Genomic DNA, 6,736 nt, shown 5'->3' with positions numbered 1-6,736 from the left:
CCCCACCGCCCGCCGAAGGAAAAACCCATGCCTCCCGCTACCTTGATCAGCCGCAGAATGTCACTGCAGTCGGCGGCGGTGGCCGGGCGGATCACGAATTTAGCCATTTTCTTCTTTTGCTTTTCTTCCCTTTGCGGACCAAGCCCCTGTACTTGAACAGCAAGAGGAGGTGGTTCCTCATTCGTCTCCCGGGAGCGTCCTCTTTCCAGTCAGGATGGCACCATGACCCGGCGAACCTCGGCGAACGAAGTAAGAACACCAGCTAACTGAGGCAACACCGCTCGCCTCAGCTGCCGGGCTCCGCTTTTTAGCGCGAAGAAGCCCCGCCCCGGGCCGTGAGGCGGAGGCACCTCGTCCAATGAGGCGCCTTGTCCAATGAGGCCGCGGCGCCTCGTCCAATGAGGCCGCGTCCGCCCCCCCTCTTCCGGGCACCTCCCTCTCTTCCGGCCGCCCGTGTGAACCCGGCCCGCGCGGGCGGGGGCGCGGGCGGTGAGGCGCCAGGTGCGGCTCTCTAGCGGCGCCCTCTAGCGGCGCCTGGCGGAGCCTTCCCGAAAGCCCGACCTCGGAGCCTAAGCGTCCCTTAGTAACCTTCGCAAAAAGGAAGAGAGGGGTTCCCCTTTTGGCCCTGGACCAGTGACTTTGCTGTTTCTTCCTTGCAGAGACCTGGCTTTGGGCGATGGGGGGATAAGGGGATTAGAGCAGTGGCTCTCATAGGGTGGTCTGAGGGGCCCTGTGGATCCGAAGATCCTTTCAAAACTAGCTTCATAGTAATGGTTTCGTTTCCCTTTCTTACTCTCGCTGAAATTTTCCAGAGAACTGATGTGTGATGACGTCATCGCTCTCATGACTAAAGGAATGTGTGCTTGTATTGTGTTTTCTAGAATTTCCTAAGGTAAGCTACTTCGATTCCTCAATGATTTTTCCCCCCTCTGCTGGTAATTTTTAGAGTTAACAGAATATTTTCTTTCTTACTTTTTTCCTTATTTTTTCTTAAATTTCTGACCTTCCTTGTGGAAACACTTTCCTTCTGCCTGAGGTACACTCCTTCATACTTCCATTTAGTGAAGGTCTGCTCTTGTAAAATTTTTGTTTTGCTTGTCTAAATATGTCTTTAAATTCATCTTAAAAAAATTCATCTTAAAGTTCTTGAAGGATTTATTTCACTGTTAGCGAGTTTGAGGTTGGAAGTTCTTTTCTTTCAGCATATTGAGGATATCTGACTATCTTCTGGCTTGCATTGCTGTTGAAAATTGTTATATTCCCTCCTTGCTCATTCCCTGTGCTTTTCCCCTCTCCCCTTTAAAACTTTTTATTTCGAACCAATTACAAATTTACAGATGTGTGATGACATCATTGCTCTGTTGACTGAAGGAATGTGTGCTTGTGTGTTCTCATGTTTTCTAGAATTTTTGAAGGCAAGCTTTTTGGATTTTTCAATTATTTTAAAATGTCCTGAGAGTAAAATGTTTGAGAACAGTTGGATTAGAGTATAGCTCTTCCTGGATTATACCCAATGGGACAAGTACTTAAGCCTCTTGCAGATAGAGGGTTTTTCTGTTTGTTTGGTTTTTTTTTGGCTTTTTACAAACCACCTTCCTAGACAAGTCCTCTGAGGACCCTGCTTTGGCTGCCCTGCCTGGGTTCTGGAATGAGTCAAAGAGAAAGCATAAAAGGGGCCTGGAGTGTTTTCAGTCTACAGGTTGGATTATCACCAAATGACTCCCCCAACATTCAACAAGTAATTCTCTGCCTTTGCTCGCAATATCCTGTATGTAGAAAAGAAAGCAAAAGTAACTCCTCTGTTACCCTTCCTACCCTCCAGGGATATCATGCATGGTGAGTCACTGGGAGAATTTATGAAATGTGTTTCTCAAAGATCTTTAAAAATAGCGTTGACTCTTGTTTGCCTAAAGCCACTTCAGGTAGTGCCTTTCCTGACATCATTGCACAGAGATGACCGTACATAGGCCCTTCCTGTCTCTGCTTTGTTCTGTTTTGTGGGAGGACGCAGGAGAGCTTGTTACAGAGATACTGCTAACAGTAAGTAAGAACTAGGTGACTAAGCACTAATAATAGCTGCCTCCTTGAAGCAAAAACAAGGTCGTTTTCAATGTGGGCTGCTTAGGTTTTTAGAATAATGATTATTTCATTAAAACACACTATAATTTTTTCCATTCTGTTCTTCCAGTTTAAGTTTCATGCTCTTATGCTTCACTTTGCCATTATGACAAGGAGAGCCCATTCTGAAAAACAGGTGGCTAAAAAAAGCTCATTGTGATTGTGGTTTTTGCACATGTAAAAGCTTAGAACGCTAAGAAATGTGAATTTTCTTTGTGAATCAAGTTAGGTTTTTTATTGTCAGGAATAGATAGATGCCATGGAGGACCAACATTACCCCCTCTTGATACTGGAATTTAAATTTAAAACCGCATAAAAAGGGGTTAACTCCCTAGCATTTGGAAAACTTTTATTTGTCTAATGAGTCAACAAATCAACAACTATTTATTGACTCTTACGCTAGGTACTTGGGGGTTATAAAGGAGGACTAAGTTTTGAAAAACGAGCCCTCAGGGCATACAGTTTACTTTGCAGATATGTTTGTAATTTACTACAACAGAATTTAATCTTTGTGAGAAAGATAATTCCTATAACTGAAGAGGTCTGAGTAGGGGGAGAGTAGGAGGAAAGGAAACAGCCAAGGGACATCGTGGGTGTTTTACATTGATTGACTCCAACTGTCTTGTGAAATAGCTAATGTTAGCTCCATCTTTGCAACAGAGAAAACCAGAGGCTCAGAGGGCTACAAAATTGCAACAACCAGGAAGTGGTAGAGCTAGGAAAGAAGGAATTCTGTTGATTTCCCTGCCAAAGTGAAGCTGTCCAACTTGCCCTATTAAACTATTATGGAAGGTGTCATAGTTTTTTTTTTCCTGTTTATAAAAATAATGCATATTGATTAAGAATATATAAATGCAGAAATACAAAAAGGGGGTTTCCCTGGTGGCACAGTGGTTAAGAATCCGCCTGCCAATGCAGGGACACGGGTTTGAGCCCTGGCCCAGGAAGATCCCACATGCCGCGGAGCAACTAAGCCCGTGCGCCACAACTGCTGAGCCTGAGCTCTAGAGCCCGTGAGCCACAACTACTGAAGCCTGCATGCCTAGAGCCCGTGCTCCGCAGCAAGAGAAGCCACGACAATGAGAAGCCTGTGCACCGCAACGAAGAGCGGCCCCCACTCACTGCAACTAGAGAAAGACTGTGTACAGCAACGAAGACCCAACACAGCCAAAAATAAATAAATTTATATTAAAAAAAAAAGAAATACAAAAAGTTAATAAAAATAATCCCTATTAGTAGGTTGATTTCCTTCCAGTCTTTTTTTCTATGTACATATACATGCAGGGCTGATAATCAGTTGGTATATACAGCGTAGTGGATTAAAATGACCACAAATTCATTGCAGCTCCTCCGATCAAGAGGTAGAATCTAGGACTTCGCTGGTAGCGCAGTGGTTAAGAATCCGCCTGCCGGGCTTCCCTGGTGGCGCAGTGGTTGCGAGTCCGCCTGCCGATGCAGGGGACACGGATTCATGCCCCGCTCCGGGAAGATCCCATATGCCGCGGAGCGGCTGGGCCCGTGAGCCATGGCCGCTGAGCCTGTGCATCCGGAGCCTATGTTCCGCAACGGGAGAGGCCGTGACAGTGAGAGGCCCACGTACCACAAAAACAAACAAACAAACAAAAAAGAATCCGCCTGCCAATGCAGGGGCACGGGTTCGAGCCCTGGTCCGGGAAGATCCCACATGCCACGGAGCAACTAAGCCTGTGCGCCACAACTACTGAGCCTGTGCTCTAGGGCCCTTGAGCCACAACTACTGAGCCTGTGTGTCACGACTACTGAAGCCCATGCGCCTAGAGCCCATGCTCCACAACAAGAGAAGCCACCGCAATGAGAGGCCCGCGCACCGCAATGAAGAGTAGGCCCCGCTCGCTGCAACTAGAGGAAGCCTGCGTGCAGCAACAAAGACCCAATGCGGCCAAAAAACAAATAGATAAATGAATAAATGAATAAATAAATAAGAGGTAGAATCTATTTCCCCACTCCTTGAATTTGGACTGGCTTTGTGACTTGCCTTGACCAATAGAATACAGTAAAAGTGGTGGTGTACAACTCCTAAGCAAGACCTCAAGAGATCTTAAAGCTTCTGCTCACACCCCTCTTGGAACACTGCTGCTGCCATATGAAGAAGCTTGAGCTAGCTTCCTTGAGGGTGAAAGACCTCATGAGGAGATGCGTAAGTGAGGCCAGATGCGTAAGCGATGCCACCTTGGACTGTTCAGTCCCAATTGAGCTGTCAAATGATTGCAGCCACACAAGTGACCTTAGGCAAGACCGGCAGAAGAACCCCCTCGCTGACCCCAGTCCATGTTATCGACCCACAGCATCATGAGTCAATAGAATTGTGGTTTTAAGCCACTAAAATTTAGGGTTCTTTGTTACATGACAAAGGGTAACCGAAATCAGACGGCCATTTAGGTTGTTTACACCTGGCTTCCATTCTGATTGGTTGTTGTGTCCATTCCGACTGGTCTGTGCTTTGCCATACTCATTGAAAAATATTTTAAAAATCACCTGTGTGGGTTGTGTGTATGTAATAACAAAAAATTGGTATCATGTATCTATAATGTCTATCCTGCAACATAGTGTAGTGGCTTCTTATCTACTACAGCTTTGGACTTAGATACTCCCCATCTGTGTGATTGTGTCAATACTTAACCTTGTTAAGTCACCATTTCTTCATCTGTAATTAGTAAATAATAATAGTACCCTTCATAGGGTTAATTGCTGTGAGTATTAAATGAAGTAATACATATAAAGTACCCAGTGGGAATTCCCTGGTGGTCCAGTGGTTAGGACTCTGCGCTCTCACTGCTGAGGGCCTGGGTTCAATCCCTGGTTGGGGAACTAAGATCCCACAAGCCTCGCAGTGTGGCAAAAAAAAAAAAAATACCCAGCATAGCACCTGGCACAATTGTTAGCATTATTCCTATTAATAGTATAGAGTACTTCCCCATGTCACTGGGTATATTTGAATTAAAAAATATATATAATGGCTCCTTAGAGTTCCATTGTGAAATTTATTTTACCATTCTATTGTTGAAGATGCAGGGCTTTTTCCCAATGATAAATAATACTTTGTTCTGTTAATAAATTTATTTATTTATTTATTTATTTATTTTTGGCTGTGTTGGGTCTTCGTTGCTGCATGTGGGCTTTCTCTAGTTGTGGCAAGCGGGGGCTACTCTTTGTTGTGGTGCGCGGGCTTCTCATTGCGGTGGCTTCTGTTGTTGTGGAACACAGGCTCTAGGCACGCGGGCTTCAGTAGTTATGGCTCGTGGGCTCAGTAGTTGTGGCACACGGACTTGGTTGCTCCACAGCATGTGGGATCTTCCCGGTCCAGGGATTGAACCCGTGTCCCCTGCATTGGCAGGTGGATTCTTAACCATTGCACCACCAGGGAAGTCCCTAATACTTTGGTAAACATCTTTTTACCCAAATTTTAGCCCAGGTTTCTGATTGTTTCCTAGGTAGATTCCTAGAAGTGAAATTACTAGGTGAGCAGAGATGTAATTTTGTTGATCTGGAGCTAGAGGAACACTCTAAAATTTCAGGTCCTCACTACATGAAAGTGTAATTTGAGATGACTCTCTAGATGTGCTTGCTCTAGCTTGAATTATCTAAATTTTGATAACATCTGGTTTCCACAGTTGTAATAGAAGTTGAGTCTTTCTCAGAGGGTGGTTTTCTTGCTACATATCACAGATGGGTGATAACCTGTGAGAATGATGAATAAATAAACACAACCACCTCCAAGAAAACACCTTGTTTTGGGCCAAGATTTCCTTTTTTTTTAAAATTTATTTTTTATTGAAGTATAGTTGAATTATGGGCCAAGATATTCTTTTCTTTTCTTTTCCTTACCTTACCTTACTTTTCCTTACCTTACCTTACATTTCTTTTTGAGAAATTATAATTTAGGACATGGAAAGCTGTTTCATCTTTGGGGTAGACCATCAAAAGTGTAAGACTTCTGTTTATAAATGTAAAGTATTACATGACTTTAGGCCGCAATTAAAAGAGCCGGGTCAGCAATAAGTGAGGTGTTAATCAGACCTCTTGTTTGCAAGTGATTGCCACATCTTACTCTTCTGCCATCTTGAAGGTCTCCATAGTCTTTATTTTAAAGTCTATTTTGTCTGATATGAGAATTGCTACTCCAGCTTTCTTTTGATTTCCATTTGCATGGAATATCTTTTTCTATCCCCTCACTTTCAGTCTGTATGTGTCCCTGGGTCTGAAGTGGGTCTCTTGTAGACAGCATATATACGGGTCTTGTTTTTGTATCCATTCAGCCAGTCTGTGTCTTTTGGATGGGGCATTTAATCCATTTACATTCAAGGTAATTACTGATATGTATGTTCCTATTACCATTTCGTTAATTGTTTTGGGTTTGTTATTGTAGGTCTTCTCCTTCTCTTGTATTTCCTGCCTAGAGAAGTTCCTTTAGCATTTGTTGTAAAGCTGGTTTGGTAGTGCTGAATTCTCTTAGCTTTTGCTTGTCTGAAAAGCTTTTGACTTCTCCGTGAAATCTGAATGAGATCCTTGCTGGGTAGAATAATCTTGGTTGTAGGTTTTTCTCCTTCATCACTTTAAATATGTCTGCCACTCCCTTCTG

The 6,736-nt window shown here is 43.9% G+C and overlaps 1 long non-coding RNA gene across 1 annotated transcript in view; it reads left to right on the top strand.

Annotated features, from left to right (window-relative positions):
- The first annotated feature begins 553 nt into the window (after positions 1 to 553).
- The window catches only part of LOC129391720 (uncharacterized), a 30,182-nt gene continuing 23,999 nt past the window's right edge, over positions 554 to 6,736 (top strand). The window contains exons 1-2 of the long non-coding RNA XR_008616357.1: positions 554 to 892; positions 1,914 to 2,040. This is a non-coding gene — a long non-coding RNA (uncharacterized lncRNA). The remainder of the gene's footprint in view (positions 893 to 1,913; positions 2,041 to 6,736) is intronic.

Source organism: Physeter macrocephalus, chromosome 21 (assembly GCF_002837175.3).
Source record: "Physeter macrocephalus isolate SW-GA chromosome 21, ASM283717v5, whole genome shotgun sequence".
NCBI classification, from domain to species: Eukaryota; Metazoa; Chordata; class Mammalia; order Artiodactyla; family Physeteridae; genus Physeter; species Physeter macrocephalus.
Note: the sequence above shows the minus strand (reverse complement) of the source record. Positions and strands in the feature narration are given on the sequence as shown.